At 44.3% G+C, this 21,277-nt stretch overlaps 1 long non-coding RNA gene across 2 annotated transcripts in view; it reads left to right on the forward strand.

The window, feature by feature from the left end:
- LOC124501319 (uncharacterized) overlaps positions 1-21,277 on the forward strand; it is a 53,304-nt gene that overhangs the window by 1,432 nt on the left and 30,595 nt on the right. The window contains exons 2-3 of one of the 2 annotated variants that reach the window (XR_006959737.1): positions 428-505; positions 14,769-15,126. This is a non-coding gene — a long non-coding RNA (uncharacterized LOC124501319). Of the gene's footprint in view, positions 1-427; positions 506-14,768; positions 15,127-21,277 lie in introns of those variants that run through there. The other variant, XR_006959738.1, reaches the window with a different exon arrangement.

The following is a 21,277-nucleotide window of genomic DNA, read 5'->3' on the forward strand; positions in this document are numbered from 1 at the left end:
CTCATTTCAAATATTTTACATTAAATGGCAAAATAAGCCACGTTAAATCAAGGAATTTTGTAACAGCAAGATTACCTAACCCCCGTTTATTTTGCTGATGGAGAAACTGCTGGTTGGTGACAGAGCAATGACTCAAAATGTAGAGGTTCCATTTTTACCACATCCACCTCTGTCCCTTTTCTCTCCCCTGGAACCCTTAACTTGATAAAATTCTTCCCACTGGCTGCCGAACGAGTGGAAAGAGCTTTGTTTGAAGACCCCAGAGTGGAGTTCATCTAAGACATCGTTAGAATCACATGAGGTTTCACTTTCTTCCACAACTATTTATTGGTATGCCCGATGGCCAGCGGGCTAAGTCATACTTTTAGCTCTCAAGGAGTTTTAAGTCGAGAGAGCGAATAAATAACTAGCCAATTGCAATTTACAGGAAGCAGTACCTTGAAGAGGAAGTGGAGGGAGAGTCAATTCTTAGTGTAGCAGAGAGATGGAGAGCAGCAAACAGGATGTGAGTATTGAGAATGTATTTCAGATTGGTGTCCAACTGTTTTGTCGTGGTTATGTTAATACCGATCATCTCCCTAAACTTTTGTTGTCTTGATCATGTATGACATACCCGAGTGGTGGTGGGAGAGACGATTGCAGCCCATAGACTTGGTCCGTTCCCACATCCTCTCTACTCACAATCAATGAGCATTTGCCACTTGGGGTGTTTTGTGCTTTGATGTCACCGAGAACAATTAGAAGGACAAAATATCCGTTTCAGCATTGTAATGGCAAATAGGCCTTGGTAAAATTATACGCAAGCGGTCTTAGAGGAATGTCCTTGCAAAGAGCTGTGGCTGTGTAGATGTGAAGACTGATACGATATATGAACGTACAATAATAACTCTTCTTATAGAGCAGGCTCTAGAGTGTAACTGAAGCCTGTCAGTTACAAAGCATCGCGGTAAAAATCCCCAAAAAGGTACTAAGTCACGTTTGACCCTTTGGAATGAGATGGGGGTAGGGTAGACATCATTTGGTGGCTAAAATTACATACTGCTTGAAGTGAGTGGTTTACCGCATGTGATCACGTCTAGAAAGGCTTTAAATAAGGTTGCTTCTGGGAATTCTTTGGTACCTTGCATGGCTGGCATTTCAACCTGCCAGATTTTCTCCTGAACTTTTTAATAGTCTCGCTAAGGGAAGAAAACCTGGGGAAGCAATTGCTCTTCCTTAGCATACTTTCCAAAAGATGAACATTTTGGAAAATTTTTAAAGTCAACCCATTTTATTTTTTTTTTATTTTATTTTTTAAAGTTGATTTATTTTTGACAGAGAGAGAGACAGAGCATGAGCGGGGCGGGGTGGGGGGAGCAGAGAGAGAGGGAGACACAGAATCCAAAGCAGGCTCCAGGCTCTGAGCTGTCAGCACAGAGCCCGACATGGGGCTCGAACCCACAGACCGCGAGATCATGACCTGAGCCGAAGTCAGACGCTCAACCGACTAAGCCACCCAGGCACCCCAGTCAACCCATTTTAAAAGATGATGTATTTATATGACAATTATTAAGACTGTCTTTTTAAGTTTATTTTTATTTATTTTGAGAGAGAGAGAGAGAAAGCAAGTGGGAGAGGGGCAGAGAGAGAGGGAGACAGAATCCCAAACAGGCTCTGTGCTACCAGCACAGAGCCCAGTGGGGGGCTTGAACCCACGAACTGAGAGATCATGACCTGAGCCAAAGTCGAGTTGGACCCTTAACCGACTGAGCCACCCAGAGGTCCCTGTTAGGACTATTTTAGAAAGACATTAGAGGAAGCTCTGTAACAGCAAGATATGAAACACAGAAATTAGAGTGATTATTTTTTTTTAATTATTTTTAAAAACCTCTATACCTATCAAGAGCAAAGCCAGTGTGCCCCTGCCATCCCAGACCCCTACCCAGCTCCCCCTGCCACGTATTTATTTAATTTAATAATTAGATTTGACTCCTTACTTTGTTTTCCATTTCAAAAATCACAGGACTGTCTACCTCTGTTAATTGTGGGCTTCTACTTAAGCTGACCTTGTCATTATTAACATACCATATATCATGGGGACGCCTGGGTGGCTCAGTTGGTTAAGCGTCCGACTTCGGCTCAGGTCCTGATCTCACAGTTCATGGGCTCAAGCCCCATGTCGGGCTCTGTGCTGACAGTTCAGAGCCTGGAGCCTGCTTCCGATTCTGTGTCTCCCGCTCTCACTGCCCCTCGCCTGCTCGTGCTCTGTCTCTCAATAATAAATAAACGTTAAAAAAAATTTTAAAAGATACCATATATCATGGTTGTTGTTTTAATTTAAAAGAAGTACATGCCCACAAAACCTTGCAACAATATGGAAATCAAAGGACAAAGTCTCTTAAATTTTGGTGGTAAATAAGGATAAGCAAAGGTTTAGATGGTTGTTTGTGTTGTTACTGGCATTAAAAACAGTGACTTTTCTTTTGACATGGTCATTTTGACATAGCCAGATATAAATGGCTCTGAAAGTTTGTCCTATTTCATATCTATTAGCTACACTACAGTTAGCTCCTTGCATGACATCTCTCTTTGCCAATTATTGTGACAGTTAAATTAGATCATATGTTCTAAGCTCTCGGCAAGGCATTGGGCTATGGAGGGAAACATCCAGTTCTTCCCTACTATGATTGTCTCCTGTGGGTCTCATTACTACTCACATAAAACACTTCAGTTCTGGTCACATGTGTAGAGGTTTTTCCTCACACCAAGCAATTTTCTGTGACATCACTTGGTTGTCCTACAGTTTAATTCAATGCGGACACTATACCTGGAGATAGTGTCAGATTCTACAGGTTAGGGACTCAGTCCCATTAGACCTCCCCATCACACACACACACACACACACACACACACACACACACACACACACTTCAGAAACCAGTCAAGCCCTGGTTATACCTGTACTTTTTTTTTTTAATGTTTATTTATTTTTGAGAGAGAGAGAGAGAGAGAGACAAGAGTGCGAGCAGGGGAGGAGCAGAGAGAGAGGGAGACACAGAATCCAAAGCAGGCTCCAGGCTCTGGGCTGTCAGCACAGAGCCCGACCAGGCACTCGAACTCACGAACCATGAGATCATGACCTGAGCTGAAGTCCCACTCAACCAGCTGAGCCACCCAGGCGCCCCTATACCTGTACTCCTGGCCAGTTGACTGTAGATCAGAATTCCAATGTCCCCCTCTTTGGGTTTGACTAATTTTCTGGAGCAGCTCACAGAAGTCAGGGAAACACTTGTGTTTACCAGTTTATTAAAGAATATGATAAAGGATACAGATGAACAGTCAGATGAAAAGATACATAGGGCAGGTCTGGGGGGTTCCTGAGCGTAGGAGTTTCTATCCCCCTGGAATTGGGGTGAGTCACCCTCCCAGTGGACATGTATTCACCAGCCCGAAAGCTCTCTGAACCCCCTACTATGGGGATTGTGTGGAGCTTCCTCACGTAGGTGTGATCAATTATTAACTCCATTTCTAGCCCCTCTCCCTGCTCTGGAGGGTGAGGGGGTAGGGCTGAAAATTCCAAGCTTTTAACCATGGCTTGGTCTTTCTGGTGACCAGCCCCCATCCGGAATCCACTCATTAACCTGAAGAGTCACCTCTTTAGAACAAAGGATGTTCCGAGTGCTCTCATCACTTAGGAATTTATAAGGGTTTTAAGATCTCCGTGTCAGGGACAGGGTCAAAGACAAATATTAGAACAATAGATGCTCGCAATGTTCTTATCACCTGGGAAATCACAAAGGTTTTAGGAACTCTGTGCCAGGGACTGGGCATATAGGAAATATTAAATAATTGGGAACTTGCCGTTATTTAAATACATTGATTTGTGGGGCAGATGTTATTATCTAGAGATAAGTTTTCTAGGTCACACAACTAGACAACTAGAGCATGCTATAGCTGGCCTATGATCGGTGTCTTTATACCATAACCCTCTTTCTTTCCTTTTGTTTTACATTGTTCTGGTAGACAGATCAAGAGGTTCAGAATTCAAAAGCAATTAGGTGAAACCAATCACAGTGTTAAAAAGATAACCTACATTATTATTCACCCACTGGGTTTTAGTTTAGGCTCAAGAGGAGATCGAGAAGGAATATGGAGTTAGAAAACTAAGCCTAGGGGCTCCTGGGTGGCTCAGGCGGTTGAGTAACCGACTCCTGATTTCAGCTCAGGTCATGATCTCATGGGTTTGTGAGTTCGAGCCCCGCGTGGGGCTCCGCGCTGACAGCGAGGAGCCTGCTTGGGATTCTCTCTGGGTCCCTTTCCCTCTGTTCCTCCCCCGCTTGTGCTCACTCGCGCGCTCTCTCTCTCCAAAATAAATAAATAAACTTTAAAAAAAAAACAAAACCTAAATCTAAAGACTGTCAAACATCCTTGCCCTCTAGCCCTATGTAACTCTTCAGCTTGTTATGTTAGGAAATACCATGGAGGTATGGAGGTACACAAACATCACTTATACAAACTATGATGGGAATCAGATATATAGTTCTTTTTCTTTTCATGTTTATTTGTTTATTTTACGAGAGAGAGAATGCAAGCAGGGGAGGGGCAGAGAGAGAAGGAGAGGGAGAATCCAAGGCAGGCTCCACACTGTCCGCACAGAACCCGATGCAGGCTCAGTCGTCAGACACTTAACCTACTGAGCCACCCAGGCACCCTGGAAGTGATACATTCTGTGAGGGAAAATGAGCAAGGGCACCTGGGTGGCTCAGTCGGTTACGTGTTGGACTTCAGCTCAGCGGTTCGTGAGTTCGAGCCCCAAGTGGGGCTCTGTGCTAACAGCTCAGAGCCTGGAGCCTGCTTCTGATTCTGTCTCCCTCTCTCTCTGCCCCTCCCCTGCTCATGCTCTCTCTCTCTCTCTCTGTCTCTCAAAAATAAATACACATTCAAAATTTTAAAACAAATTAAAAGAAAGCAAGGTAAAGACATAGATGTTGGAATAGGAGGGTAGGGTTGCATATTCTAAATACTGTGGTCAGGGAAGGGCTGTCCAGCATGAATTCAAGCAGAAACCAGAAGGACAATAAGGAGCGAACCATGAGAAGATCTGAAGAAAGCGTTTCAGATAGAGGGAAGACTAGATGTAAAGGTCCTGGAGTAAAAAGGCTTAGCAGATTAGAGCAGGGGGTCCATAAAGTTTTTGTAAAGAGCCAGATAGCAAATATTTTAGGCTTTGTAGGCCCTTTGTCTCTGTTACAACTATTCAACTCTGCTGTCATATGTTAAAGCAGCCAGAGACATTATATAAACAAACACGGCAAGGTTGTGTTATAATGAAACTTCGTCTTTATAAATCTTTTTTTTTAATTTTTTTCATGTTTATTTATTTTTGAGAGAGAGAGACTGAGCGTGAGTGGGGGAGAGGCGGGGGGAGGGGTGGGGAGGACACAGAATCTGAAGCGGGCTCCAGGCTCTGAGCTGTCAGCACAGAGCCCAACGTGGGGCTCGAACTTATAAACTGTGAAATCATGACCTGAGCCAAAGTTGGACACTTAGCTAACTGAGCCACCCAGGTGCCCCAGCAAGAATTTTTTTTTTTCAATGTTTATTTATTTATTTGGAGAGAGACAGAGAGCACGAACAGAGAAGGGGCAGAGAGAGAGTGAGAGAGAAAATCCCACGCAGGCTCCGGGCTGAGCGTGGAGCCCAATGCAGGGGTCAGTCTCACAACCTTGAGATCATGACCTGAGCTGAAATCAAGAGCTGGATGCTTAACTGACTGAGCCACCCAGGTGCCCCCAAAAGGCAAGAATTTTTTAAAATGAACATCTTGGGGCGCCTGGGTGGCGCAGTCAGTTAAGCGTCCGACTTCAGCCAGGTCACGATCTCGCGGTCCGGGAGTTCGAGCCCCGCGTCAGGCTCTGGGCTGATGGCTCAGAGCCTGGAGCCTGTTTCCGATTCTGTGTCTCCCTCTCTCTCTGCCCCTCCCCCGTTCATGCTCTGTCTCTCTCTGTCTTAAAAATAAATAAACGTTGGAAAAAAAAAATTTAAAAAAAAAAATAAAAAAAAAAAATAAAATGAACATCTTGAGAACCATCTCCCTGCTTGCGAAATAGAATCTTACAGGTAATGTAAGAGTCTCCTCTAGCTTCTTACCATGCTAGACGTCTCCGTGTTTCTGAATTTTTGTCTAAGTGAAAGTCTTATTAAGAGATATGATGGTATGGATATAGTAGAAAGGGAAAATTTGATGATATAAGGGAAATACTTTCAGGTCAGAATTCTTGAGAAAGGGATCCAGGTCTCTAGCCGAGAGGCCGGCCTCACCAGATGGGAGCAGGAGACACAAGCATTTCAACGGGGGGGGGGGGGGGGGGGGGTGCTGAGTGTTTGGATTCAGACATGGTCAAGTTAGTAGACGGTCAAGTTAGTAGACTTCGTAGTGAAGTAGAAAGATGAGGAATTTCTCGTCTCCGGTTTTCAGTGAAATTAGAAAGGAGATTATCATTTGAAGAGTGAGGAAAAGGTGTGAACTTGTTTTCTTACAGAGTAGGGAGTGAACTGATTTCAGACAAGAAGGCTTTGTGGGGCGCCTGGGTGGCTCAGTTGGGTAAGTGTCCGGACTGGATTTTGGCTCAGGTCATGATCTCATGGTCTGTGAGTTTCAGGCCGGAGTCTGGCTCTGCTCTGGCAGCACAGAGCCTGCTGGGGATTCTCTCTGTCTCTCTGCCCCTCCCCTGCTCGTGTTCTCTCTCTCTCTCTCTCTCTCAAATAAGCTTAAAAAAAGAAAGCTTTGGGGCGCCTGGGTGGCGCAGTCGGTTAAGCGTCCGACTTCAGCCAGGTCACGATCTCGCGGTCCGTGAGTTCGAGCCCCGCGTCGGGCTCTGGGCTGATGGCTCAGAGCCTGGAGCCTGTTTCCGATTCTGTGTCTCCCTCTCTCTCTGCCCCTCCCCCGTTCATGCTCTGTCTCTCTCTGTCCCAAAAATAAATAAACGTTGAAAAAAAAAAAATTTTTTAAAAAAAAGAAAGCTTTGCAGAGCAGTGCTGAGAGCCCACTTAAGATCATCACCTAATCTAAATTAATCCCCTAAGCAGGGTTGTGGATTTTTCCCCAGCCATTTGTTTAGTTAGTGAGTGCAAGCAAGCAGAGTAAGTAGAGTTGGAATTCACCAAGGGCTGGGATCTTACCAAGGAATACAACGGGAGGGGAAGGAGTGCCAGAGTCGCAGGTTGTGCAAAGGAGCCTGTAGAGGGACGAATGAAATGATTCAAGCTGGGTGATGTCAGAAATAAAAACAGAAAAGTGCTCATCAGTGAAAAGTTGATGGGGTCGATGGCTTAGAGATCCTACTTGCATTACGAATTGTTAGGGGCGCCTGGGTGGCTCAGTCGGTTAAGCATCCAACTTCAGCTCAGGTCATGATCTCACACTCCGTGAGTTCGAGCCCCGCGTCAGGCTCTTTGCTGACAGCTCAGACCCTGGAACCATCTTCAGATTCTGTGTCTCCCTCTCTCTCTGCCCCTCCCCTGCTCATGCTCTGTCTCTCTCTGTCTCAAAAATAAATTAAAAAAAAAAAAACATTAAAAAATTTATGGGGCGCCTGGATGGCTCAGTCGGTTGAGCATCCGACTTCAGCTCAGGTCATGATCTCACGGTTTGTGGGTTCGAGCCCCGCGTCGGGCTCTGTGCAGACAGCGTGGAGCCTGGAGCCTGTTTTGGATTCTGTGTGTCTCTCTCTCTCTGTTCCTCCCCTGCTCTCACTGTCTCTCTCTGTCTCAAAAATAAATAAAATTAAAAAAAAAAAAAAAGAATGCAGAGGAGGTGATGGACAGTGTGAGATGCAAGAAAGAGGTTTTGGAAGGAATACGTCTATCATTAATGGCCAGGCCTGGGGTGTCACCATGGGATTTAGTGACTGAGGTGGGTTGGAAAATAAAATGACTGGAAATGAGTAGACAAGGAACTGAGAGCCCAGCACATTGTTTCCAGGGATGACAGAGTGCCTAGGAATGATGATGGTAGGAGGGGTGTAACCAAGAGAGTGAATCAGGTTTTAAAATGTCCAGGGAATGAGGGGAAGTAAGCCAGGAGATCAGCAGATGATTACAGTATCCTGATGGCATGTACCTCAAAGGATCCGAGTCTTGAGAAACTGGACGATGAGAAGTAGTTTGGAAGCGACACTGTGGAGCTTCGTTAAGAATTACAAATGAAATGCTAACCCGGGCCGTAGTACTTTGACGGGAGTGAGAAACTCTGACTCGAAAGTTCAGAAAGGGGCTCATGGAAAAAATGGCATTTACGGGGGACTTTGAAAGGTGAAATGAATTTTGAGAGAAATCGTTTTGGAAAGATATCGCCAGCCAGAGAAAATATTATTACGAAAGAAGAGGGAGTTAACACCGACTGTTCCGCCCATGACTGGTGTTTCTGCCTTCGGGCCTGTTGCCTTGTTGTTAACTGCGGTAGGGTGTCAATAGGCCACTAGGTGGCAGTGCATATCCTTGAGGATGTACAGTCCTCCTTGGGACTGTGGGTTTTTGTGAAGGCTGGAAATGAAAATCTAGCCCCAGCACTGCCGAGGGGAGGCAAGTGATGTGTGGATTGGTGTATTTAGTAAGGCTTCAAAGTGTTGTCACGGTCTTAGCATTAAAGGGGCAAAGCCGTCAAGAGAATAAACTTGAGAACATTTAGGCAAAAGATCAGGAAGAAGATGAAAGGAAGCGGTCTCCAGACAAAGGTATGATGTGTCAGAAGTAAAGGCCGCACTTTCTTGTACCATATACACAAAAATAAACTCAGTGAATGAAAGACCTGAATGTGGAAACTGAAGCCATAAACACTTCTAGAGGAGAGCATAAGCAGTCATGTCTTTGACATCAGTCAGCCTTAGCAACATTTTCCTAGATCCGTCTCCTCCGGCAAGGGGAACCAAAGCAAAAATAAACTCTCGGGACTACACCAAAACAAAAAGATTTTCACAGAGAAGAAAATCATTAACAAAACGAGAAGGCAACCTACTGACTGGGAGAGGATGTTTGCAAATGGAGATGTGGTGTCTATATACAATGAAATAGTACTCTGCTGTAAGAAAAGAAAGATCTTGCCATTTGCGAAAACACGGATGGACCTAGTGGGTATTATGCTAAGTAAAATAAGTCAGACAGAGACAAACAAATACCATATGATTTCACTTCTATGTGGAACCTAAAACACAAATGAACACACAAACAAAGGGAAAGTGGACACACAGCGACAGAGAACACACTTCCGGTTGCCAGAAGGGAGGAGAGCACGAGGATGGGCAAAATGGGTGAGGGAGAGTGGGAGGGACAGGCTTCCAGTGATGGAATGAATCCATCATGGGGATGAAAGGCCCAGCTTGGGGAATAGAGTCAGCGGTATGATAACAGTGTCATATGGTGACAGATGAACTTCACTTCCTGTGGTGAGTGTAGCTTGTCATTCAGACTTGTGGAATCACTTTGTTGTATACCTGAAACTAATGTAACACTGTGTGTCAACTCTACTTAAAAAAAAAAAAAAAAAAGAAGTAAAGTCCCAAAGAAGGAAGCACAGAGAAGGGAAGAGACTTGCGGACCTGTGGTAACAGGGCGGGAAGTGGGTACCAGAGCAATACTGAAAGACAGAAGCAGTGGTCTCCTCCTCCTCCTAATTTTTTTTTTTTTTTACTTATTTACTCACAATTTGGAGCAGTTTTGAAAAACTACATACCCTTACACATTTTTAAGTTAACAGCTAAGAAAAATTTTCTATGTTTAAATAGCTTCCGGGGATTAATTTTTCTGCTGTCTAGTATATGAAATACGTGCTTTCAGGGCCAATGCTGGACTTTCCAGTGCCTTTGTGCAAATTTGGAAATGAATTCCCTGGGGAAAAAAAAAGAATGGGCAGATTTTCTAGGGATGGGGCCCTGTGCAAAGAAAAAAGGCGCATCCCCTGTTGGCCAAGGAGCAGGGCCTGGCCAGCGGGATGCAGACTATATTTCAGCCTCTACTTACCCCAGGAAACTGCACAACTAGGTTTCACCCTCCACCTGCCGCTCAACCACACAGCCATCCACACGGCCTTGTAGATTTTTTTGGCGTATAAAAACCTTTGCAGAAATACAGACTAAATGGAAAAGCCAGGAAGCCCATTCACACTTATGTTCTGTCAGAAAAAGTCTTAAGTTGTTTCATTTCAAATAAAAATGCTAATTTATATCCCTGTGTCAACCATCATACTTAGTTCTAAGACAGACAGATGCTGTGGAACTTTGCTTCGGGTTTCTTTGCCAGTTGCTGCTTCTAAAACGTTAGCACACTTAAGACTCACTTGGGAGAGTCACTTGTTAATACACATTTCGTGGTCCCACCCTACTGGCATTCTGAGACTCGGCAGGTCTAGGGAGGAGCTGGACATTTGCTTGTCTACCAAGCTCCCAGGAGATGCCCATGTGGTCCCTCCATGGTTGATCACACTTTGAATAACACTGGATGAAATAAGGCATTGGCTGCTTTAATATTTCCCGTCAATGCCATAATGACTGTCAGAGTGCTGTCCCTGAGGAGCGATGTGCTCTCAGATTTTGCCTGTTGCACCACTGTAAAAATTTAAGATAGGTTAGAGATTAGCTTTTCTCTTGCCGAGTAGGTGAAAGTAGTGACAAGTGGGAAAGAAAAAAGAGCAAACCTTTTTTTTTTTAAGTTTATGTATTTTGAGAGAGAGAGACAGAGAGAGCCTGTGTGTGAGCAGGGGAGGGGCATAAAGAGAGGGAGAGACAGAATACAAAGCAGGCTCCATGCTGTCAGCATAGAGCCCAACTCGAGGCTCGAACCCATGAACCATGAGCTCATGACCCGAGCCGAAGTCAGATGCTTAACAGGCTGAGCCACCCAGGTGCACCAAACTAGGCACACATTCTTAAGAAAAGCAGTCTTGTGAAAGAAAACACATGAAAGTTGGAGATCAGGAAAATTATTTCATTAAAAATGGGTTGGAAGGGCTAAGTGAAATAAGCCATACAGAGAAAGACACATACCATATGTGTTCACTCTTATGTGGATCCTGAGAAACTTAACAGAAACCCATGGGGGAGGGGAAGGGGAAAAAAGAGGTTAGAGTGGGAGAGAGCCAAAGCATAAGAGACTCTTAAAAACTGAGAACAAACTGATGGTTGATGGGAGGTGGGAGGGAGGGGAGGGTGGGTGTTGGGTATTGAAGAGGGCATCTTTTGGGATGAGCACTGGGTGTTGTATGGAAACCAATTTGACAATAAATTTCATATATTGGAAAACAAATGGGTTGGAAGGGAAGGAAGGGGTGAGGGGTGAATAGGTCCTGCGTAGGGGATTTTTTTTTTTTCAACGTTTATTTATTTTTTTTGGGACAGAGAGAGACAGAGCATGAACGGGGGAGGGGCAGAGAGAGAGGGAGACACAGAATCGGAAACAGGCTCCAGGCTCTGAGCCATCAGCCCAGAGCCTGACGCGGGGCTCGAACTCACGGACCGCGAGATGTGACCTGGCTGAAGTCGGACGCTTAACCGACTGCGCCACCCAGGCGCCCCGCGTAGGGGATTTTTGAGGCAGTGAAACCATGCTGTATGATACAGAGGGGAGATACAAGTCATTATACATTTGTCCAAACACCAAGTAAACCCTAATGTAAACTGTGGACGTTGACTGATAATGATGTGCCACTATAGGTTCATCAACTGTAACAAATGTAACATTCTGGGGAGGGATGTTGGTAATGGATCTTGAAACAAACAAACCAAAAAAACAATAGGGGCGCCTGGGTGGCTCAGTCGGTTAAGCGTCGGACTTCGGCTCAGGTCACGATCTCATGGTTCTTGGATTCAGCCCCTCATCAGGCTCTGTGCTAACAACTGAAACCTGCTTCCTGAAACCGGTTTCGTATCCTGTGTCTCCTTCGCTCTCTGCCCCTCCCCCACTCGCGCTCTGCCTCTCTCTCTCTCAAAAATAAATAAACATTAAAAAAGAAAATTAAAAAAAAACAAACCAAAAGCCCTGTCATCAGGAAATAAATAAGCACTGCAATTGACATAACTATCTTAAAAGGGTGTAACCCATGTTGGGTTGCCTAGTGTCCAGAGTGGGAGGTAAGGGGTTACCCAAGGAAGTGATGAAGTCATTTTACTGAGCAAATGACACTCTTTGATTTCCAACGCTACAAACAAAGAGAAAGGCCCCTGAGGAAAGTCCACCTGTGGGATGAACTGTCTACTGACCTCTGGCAAGGAACCTTCACTTCCGGGGCTTTGTGGCCCTCGGCACCAACAGCTCAGAACTTTACGATTTCCAAAGCACTTTAATATAGGTTATTTAATCCTCTCAATAACTCAATGCCTAGCTCTGATGCTACAGAACTAATCCATAAAGCCCAAATCAGCCAAGGTATACAGGTTTGTAATAGGCCCTTTCACTTTATACAATAAATTCTTTCAAACATCTGAAGCTGCAAAGTATAAAACGAATTCTTTGTCATAATGGAAGCTATTGTCTGCTTAAAACATAACGATTTATGACTTTTTCGATATCCACTAGCAGATTTTCTTTTATAATTATGTTTCATTCACTTCCAAGTATTTTTTCCTATTTTTCATTGCTGTAGCTGAGAGAGATGGACGGGGGCGGGGAATGATCCAGAAGTATGGTGGGTGACTGGGACAATGTACACGTGTAATCGACACAGATAATTGAAAATTAATAGCATCATATTCCTCAGCCTAAGGAGAAGGCACGGAGAGCTTTTATTTACTGATAATTGCATTAGGTACTTTGCCACTTTTTCCGATTTAATCCTCTTGACAATGTATGAGATGGAACAGAACTTCAGCTCCCTGGTTAGGGTTGTTGCCAGAGAAAATAGTTTTTCGGTGTAGGTGTGTCTCAAACATTGCATGGGCATATTAACACTATAAAAAGTATTCATTATTCATTTGAAATTCAGAGGTAACAGCATTCTGTTTGTTCGGTTTTTGCTAAATCTGGCAACTCTTCCCTGTTTCTGTTATCCCTCGTGCTTAGAATGAATTACTTTTCTTCAAAAAACTCATTGCAAAAAAACACACAAAAAACCACACACTGCAACACATTACACTCCTTCAACGAATTGCCTAGCTAATAAAGGCCTATCTCCGAGATACTGCAGGTGCAGTTCCAGCCAGCACAGTAAAGCATATATCACAATCCGCTAAGTCGGATGAATTTTATGGTTTCCCGGTGCATATAAAAGTTATACGTACACAATACTATAGTCTATTAAGTGTGCGCCAGCTTCATGGCTGAAAAACACAATGTACATTCCTTAACTAAAAAAATACTTCGGAGGGCTCCTGGGGGGCTCAGTTGTCAAGCATCCAACTCTGTCAGTTCCGGTCATGATCTCACAGTTCATGAGTTCCAGTCCCACGTGGGGCTGACAGGCAGAGCCTGCTTGGGATTCTCTGTCTCCCTTTCTCTGCCCCTCCCCGGCTCATGCACTCTTGCTTGCTTGCTCTTTCTCTCGAAAATAAATCAGCTTTTTTTTTTTTTTTTTTTTTTTTTTTTAATACCGTAAGGGCACCTGGGTGGCTCAGTTGGTTAAGTGTCCGAATTGTGATATTGGCTCAGGTCATGATCCCGGGGTCATGGGATCGAGCCCTGCATTGGGCTCTTCACTGAGTGTGGAGCCCGCTTGAGATTCTCTCTCTTCCTTCTGCTCCTCTCCACCCCGCTAAAATAAATTTTAAGAAAAAAAGTTCTTTAGGGGTGCCTGGGTGGCTCAGTCAGTTGGGTGTCCGACTTCAGTTCAGGTCATGATCTCACAGTTTGTGAGTTCAAGCCCCGCGTCGGGCTCGGAGCCTGGAGCCTGCTTCGGATTCTGTGTCTCCCCCTCTCTCTGCCCCTCCCCTGCTCATGCTCTGTCTCTCTCTATCTCTCAATAATGAATAAACGTTTAAAAAAATTATTTAAAAAAGAAAAAAAAGTACTTTATGGCTTAGAAATGCTAACCATCCTCTGAGCTTTTTGCTGGTGGAGGGTGTTGCCTTGATGTTGATGACTGATCAGGGTGGTGGTTGCTAAAGAATGGGGTGGTTATGGCAGTTTCTTTCTTTCTTTCTTTCTTTCTTTCTTTCTTTCTTTCTTTTTCTTTTTCTTTCTTTCTTTTCCTTCCTTCCTTCCTTCCTTCCTTCCTTCCTTCCTTCCTTCCTCCCTTTCTTTCTTTCTTTCTTTCTTTCTTTCTTTCTTTCTAGTTGTAGGCCCAATGTGGGGCTTGAACTTAAGAATCCTAGATCAAGAGTTACATGCTGAGGGCGCCTGGTGGCTCAGTTGGTTAAGCGTCTGACTCTTGACTTCAGCTTAGCTCATATCTCAGTGTTTGTGAGATCAAGCCCCACATCAAGCCCTGTGCTGACAGCATGGAGCCTGCTTGGGATTCTCGCCCTCTCCGACTCTCTCTGCCCCTCCCCTTCTAGATCTCTCTCTCTCTCTCTCTTTCTCTCTCTAAAAATAAATAAACTTGGGGAAAAAAAGAGTTGCATGCTCTACCAACTGTGCCAGATGGGCACCGTGGCATTTTCTTAAAATAAGAAAACAGTGAAGTTGGCCCCATTGATTGACTCCTTTCACAAATGATTGCTCTGGAGCATGTGATGCCCGTTTGATAACATTTCACCCACAGTACAACTTCTTTCAAAATTGGAACCAGTCCTCTCACACCCTGCTGCTGCTCTATCAGCTAAGATATATGTAATGTTCGAAATCGGTTGTGGTCATTTCGACAGGCTTCACAGCGTCTTCAACAGGAGTAGATGCCATCTCAAGAAACCACTTTCTTTGCTCATTCGCGAGAGGCAACTCCTCATCTGTTCAAGGTTTATCTTGAGATTCCAGCAACTCAGTCGCAGCTTCAGGCTCCACTTCCGATTGTAGTTCTCTTGCTGTTTCTACCACATCTGCAGGTCCTTCTCCACCGAGGGCTTGAACTTCTCAAAGTCATCAAAGAGATTTGGAATCACCATCTTCCAAACTCCTGTTCACGCTGATACTTCACCCCTTTCCCATGAATCACAGATGTTCTTAATGGCATCTAAAATCGTAAATCCCTTCCAGAAGGTTTTCAATTTACTTTGCCAAGATCCATCAGAGGAATCACTGTCTATGCTAGCTAAAGCCTCATGAAATGTATTTCTTTTTTCTTTTACTTTTTTTAACGTTTATTCATTTTTGAAAGACAGAGAGAGACAGAGCACAGGCAGGGGTGGGGCGGAGAGAGAGGGGGACACAGAATCTGAAGCAGGCTCCAGGCTCTGAGCTGCCAGCACAGAGCCCGACGCGGGGCTCGAACCCAAAAACCATGAGATCATGACCTGAGCCGAAGTCGGACGCTTCACCGACTGAGCCACCCAGGTGCCCCACAAAATGTATTTCTTTTTTTAAATGTTTTATTTGTTTTTGAGACAGAGAGAGACAGAGCATGAACAGGGGAGGGGCAGAGAGAGAGGGAGACACAGAATCAGAAGCAGGCTCCAGGCTCTGAGCTGTCAGCACAGAGCCTGACGCGGGGCTCGAACTCACGGACCGCGAGATCGTGACCTGAGCCGAAGTCGGACGCTCAACCGACTGAGCCACCCAGGCGCCCCCAAAATGTATCTCTTAAATAAGACTTGAAGTAGACTTATTCTTCGATCCGCACCCTGCAGAATGGCTGTTGTGCTAGCAGGCGTGAAAACAGCAGGAATCCCGTCGGACATCTCCGTCGGAGCTCCTGGGTGACCGGGTGCGTTGTCAATGAGCAGTCGTGTTTGGAAAGAAGACTTTTCTTCTGAGCAGTAGGTCTCAGCGGCGGGTAAAATATTCAGCAAACCATGTCGTAAACAGATGTGCTGTCGTCCAGGCTTTGCTCTTCCAGTTACAGAGCACAGGCAGAGTCGAGTTAGCAGAATTCTTGAGGCCCTGGGACTTCCAGAATGTGCACGAGCACTGGCTGCAGCTTAGTCACCAGCCGCATTACCCCTTGCAAGAGAGTCAGCCTGTCCTCTGAAACTTCGAGGCCAGGCACCGACTTCTCCTCTGTAGCTCTGAAAGTCCTAGGTGGCATCTTCTCTGCGTAGAAGGCCGTCTGTCTACACCGAAGATCGGTTGGCTGTTTAGTGTGGCCGCCTTCATGAATTATCCGAGCTAGATCTTCTGGACAAGTTGCTGCAGCTTCTACGTTAGCACTTGCTGCCTCACCGTGCACTTTTATGTTATAGAGATGACTTCTTCCCCTAAACCCCCTGAACCAACCTCTGCCGGCTTCACACTTTTCTTCTGCGGCTTCCTCGCCTCTCTCAGCCTTCATCGGATTGAAGAGACTTAGGGCCTTGCTCTGGATTAGGCTTTGGCTTAAGGAAATGTGATGGCTGGTTTGATCCTCTATCCAGACCACTAAAACTTTTTCCATTATCAGCAAGAAGGCTGTTTCATTTCCTTGTCATTTCTGTGTTCACTGGAGTAGCACTTTCCATTTCCTTTTCATTTCCGAGAATTTTTCCTCTGCATTTATAACCCTTTGATGTAAGAAGCCTGTCTTGAACTTTGAACATGCCTTCCTCACTAAGCTTCGCCATTGCTAGCTTTTGATTTAAAGTGAGAGACGTGCAACTCTTCCTTTCACTTGAACAATTAGAGACTATTGTAGGGTTATCAAGTGGCTTGATTTTAATATTGTCGTGTCTTGGGGAATTTGTGTCTTGGGGAATAGGGAGGCCCAAGGAGAAGGAGAGAGTTGGGGGAATGGTCAGTCGGTGGAGCAAGTCAGAACGCGCACATTTATCCATTAAGTTCACCATCTTATACAGCGCGGTTTGGGGCACCCCAGAACAATTACAGTAGTAATATCAAAGATCACCGATCACAGGTCACCAAAAGAAGTATGGTAATAACGACAAATTTTGAAATATTGTGAGAATTACCAAATGTGACAGAGATATAAAGGGAGCAAATGCTGTTGGAAAAATGGTGCCAATAGACTTGTTCAACGCACTGTTGCCACAAACCGTCAGTTTATAAAAAACACAATATCTTCAAAGCACAATAAAGCAAAATGCAATTTAAAAAAAAAAAAAGGTATGCCTGTAATTTTGTCCTACTGACGATTATATTGGCAGAGGAGCCAAAAGTTAGAGGCGGAGGGTTGTTAATGCTTTAGATAACTTTTACAGGACTCTACCGCGGGAACTGTAGGAAATCCCAGAAGTTTACCTTCTACTATTCCAAGATTTTTCTGAGGCTCGAGTCCTCAGTCCTAACTTCAGTGGAGAATGATTTATTTCTCTTTACCGATCAATCTGACGAATAGACATGTTGTTGAAGTCTTACAATGAGAATTGTAAATTTTTTAAATTGGAAGAGACCTTACAGATTATGTAATTTTTGCAGTTTCCAGAACCGGGCTCTGACTCTCTCTTTATTTATTTATTTTTTTTATTTTGTTAAGTTTATTTATGTATTTTGAGAGAGAGTGAGAGCAAACACAAGTGGCAGAGGGGCAGAGAGAGAGGGAGAGGGAATCCCAAGCAGGCCCAGTGCTGTCAGTACGGAGCCTGACATGGGGTTCAAACTCAGAAACCATGAGATCATGGCCTGAGCCAAATCAAGCGTCGGACATTTAACCGGCTGAGCCACCCACGCGCCCCTGACTCTGATTCTTAAGCAAGAGCCATTGTCTCCAGGACTTTGCAGGTGGGGTTTCCCATGCCTACTGCCAGGGAGTGTCAGCACACCTTACCTTTCCCCTTTTCTTGCCTATGCTCCCTCCCAGACACCTCTCCCTGTCTGAGTACCAAACATTCCAAATGTTTTTTGTTCTTAGGTTGTAATATGTTATCTATGGCTCCAAAGTGGCAGTGATAAAGGAGAAGGAAAGTGATATGGAACAATTAGAGATGAAAATAAACATGCCCCAGACATGAGATAATCCCCTTGGTGAAACTGTGACAGGCCTGAAGAAGTATAGTTCTTCCCAGTGAGGGAGAGAGAGACAGGGAAAGGTCAGTCTGCACAGGCTCCTTGTAGTGGCTAAACGTGAGGTTATTCTTCCAAAACCAATAGGATTCAAGGCCGTGAATGCTAAAGGACAGTAAATGTCAAGTTAGTCAGCACCTGATCTCTAATGAATATGTAACCTTGCCTTTGTTGTGGAGAAACAAACTGAGATTAGCTGAAATATTTTCTAAAAGACTTTCTTCTACGAGGAGGGTCACCAGCTCTCAGAAAGGGTTTTTTCCATGATCAGATAGGACATGTCTAGAAGCTTACAGTGGCTTTAATCCATAACACATCTCTATGGGTATACAGAGATTAGTGCCAAAGACTTAATATATAATAGTTGATCAGTAAATGTTTATTGAATAAACACCCCCAGGTCAGGTTCTGTATTATTTTTCCTGCTTTGTCACAATTATTTCTATGGATTATTTTTGTTGTCTGTAGTTTAGGAAAAACAAAATCGAACAAATAATCATACCATCTGCCTCTCAGGGAAATTTACTTGAAAATAGAGGTTTACATCAGATGTACGTATTAAGTCCTTTCGTGCCTGATATTCTTTTTTTTTAGATTTCATTTATTTAAAAACAAATTAAAAAAAAATTTTTTTAATGTTTATTTTTGAGACAGAGAGAGACACAGCATGAGCAGGGAAGGGGCAGAGAGAGAGGGAGACACAGAATGTGAAGCAGGCTCCAGGCTCTGAGCTGTCAGCACAGAGCCCGATGCGGGGCTCAAACTCACGAACTGTGAGATCATGACCTGAGCCGAAGTCGGATGCTTAACCGACTGAGCCACCCAGGTGCCCCTAAAAAAAAATTTTTTTTTAATGTTTATTCATTTTTGAGAGACAGAGAGAGAGACAGAGCATGGGTTGGGGAGGAGCAGAGAGAGAGGGAGACACAGAATCCGAAGCAGGCTCCAGGCTCTGAGCTGTCCGCACAGAGCCCGACTCAGGGCTTGAATTCACTGACCTGATCACGACCTGAGCTGAAGTCGGACGCTTGACTGACTGAGCCACCCAGGCGCCCATGTAAGATTTATTTAAGTAATCTCTACATCCAGTGTGGGGCTTGAACCACAACCCCGAGATCAAGAGTTGCGTGCTCCTTTGACCGAGCCAGCCAGGCCCCCAATCTTTACCTGATATTCTGAGCCCACCTTCCAGGCATCACCCTCTGTTAGTATGAAAGCCCCTAACTAGTTTTAGTAATCTTAGTAATCTTTCTAAAATTTGTGTTCATGTTATTAGAGTGCTGAACCTGCTAGCTGTCTTTGTGGTACTCAGAATAAAGTCCAAACTCCTTCACCTAGCATATTAAGCCTTTTGTGATACGATCCCTACTTAACTTCCCGGCCTCTTCTCATTTCCTTGGCCCTCTACACCTCAGCCATGCAGACATTTTGGCAGGTTCACAAACATACCATACTCTATCCTTCGAGCTCTTTCTCACACGGTACCCTCAACCTAGAACACTATTTTCTCCTATCTCTCTCCCTCCTAAATTGTCAGGCCTTCAGGTCTTTCTCAACTTATCTTCTCAAAGAGGAAACCTTCCTGGTCACTAACACACCCTTCCTTCTGCCTGAATTTTGTATCTCTTCCTCAAGTCCCCCATGCAAGACCGGAAGTCATGCACTGCTGAGGGTGTGGGGGGAGTTTATTCACATAACTCTGTTGTGCATGGTGACATGGAGTGTGCAGACACGTTCTGCACAGTCATGTGGTGTCATCATGGGAGTTGATGGGTCTTTTAAGTCTCCCGTGTTTCCATCTCTCATAAGTCTGATAATTCAGTAGTGACATGGCCTATTGCCATTCTGCCCCACACGAGGGCTCCTTTATAATTCTAGGCCCTGTACTGAGTGCTGGGAGAAAACGAAGGGAAACTAAAGAAATTAATGTGTATATTCAATTTTAAAACATAACAAGGTTGTGGATAGTCCCATAATGGAACTGTAACTGTCAAAAAAAAAAAAAAAAAAAGTTCTGTGTAAGTACTCCAGAGAGATTATTGTTTCTGGGCATTGGAAAGAGCACAAGTGGAGGGACATTTGAGCTGGGCCTTGAAGGGATGGCCACTGGCGGATACGGTAAATAACCATGTTCCAGACAGAGAAAATATAACACAAAGAGCATAAAGGTAGTCTGTGTGACCCGATTAGATAGGAGTGAATGAGGAGGCTGGAAATAAAGTCAATGGTGGAGGGTTTTGAGTGCTTCATTAATCAATATGAATTTTATATTGTAGGCAGCAGTCATTGAAGAGGTTTGAGTACAACCAGTGATACAATTAGTTCTGTTTAAAAATATTTTTCACTATTATTTTTTACTACCAAACAAAGCACACCTATTCTTTTTTTTCTCTCTTCATTTGTTCCACAAAAATATACATCAGATAAAGCAAATGGCCTCTATAATCCCACTCACTAGAGTTAACCATTTCGTATAACGCTCCATATTTTTCCTGTGCACATGTGCATGTGTTTATCTATCTCATTCATTCCTAAGAATGAGATCATTCCTGTCTTTTATGTTTGTTTATTTATTTATTTATTTATTTATTTTTAATTTTTTTTTAACGTTTATTTATTTTTGAGACAGAAAGAGACAGAGCATGAACGGGGGAGGGTCAGAGAGAGGGAGACACAGAATCGGAAGCAGGCTCCAGGCTCTGAGCTGTCAGCACGGAGCCCGACGCCGGGCTCGAACTCACGGACCTCGAGTTCGTGACCTGAGCCGAAGTCGGCCGCCTAACCGACTGAGCCACCCAGGCGCCCCTATGTTTATTTATTTTGAAAGAGAGAGAGCGCGTGCACGCACGAGCAGGGTATGGGCAGAAGAGAGGGAGTGAGAGAATCCCAAGCAGGCTCTGTGCTGTCAACGCAGAGGTTGACGCAGGGCTCAGTCTCACAAACCTTGAGATCATAATCTGAGCCACAATCAAGAGTCCCGATGCTCCACTGACTGAGCCACCCAGGCACCCCAGAAAGGAGATCATTCTAACCATGCTTTTGGCCACTGCCTTTTTGGAAGTAATAAGTATCTTCTCTGAAGAGGCAGATCACACAAACATGATCAACTGCAACAAAAACGTGAGCATATGTAACTATATCCTACTTCACTAATAATATTCAACATAGAAATGATATCCTATTTTTACCTACGAGACGAGACAAATTTAAAAGAATGATCAATATTTAGTTTTGGCGGGGATATAACAAGACACTCTTTATGCATGTGGTGGGAATAAGAATCAGG

Source organism: Lynx rufus, unplaced genomic scaffold (genome assembly GCF_022079265.1).
Source record: "Lynx rufus isolate CCGP_SWC_20201006 ecotype Redwood Valley unplaced genomic scaffold, mLynRuf1.p SCAF_7, whole genome shotgun sequence".
NCBI lineage: Eukaryota > Metazoa > Chordata > Mammalia > Carnivora > Felidae > Lynx > Lynx rufus.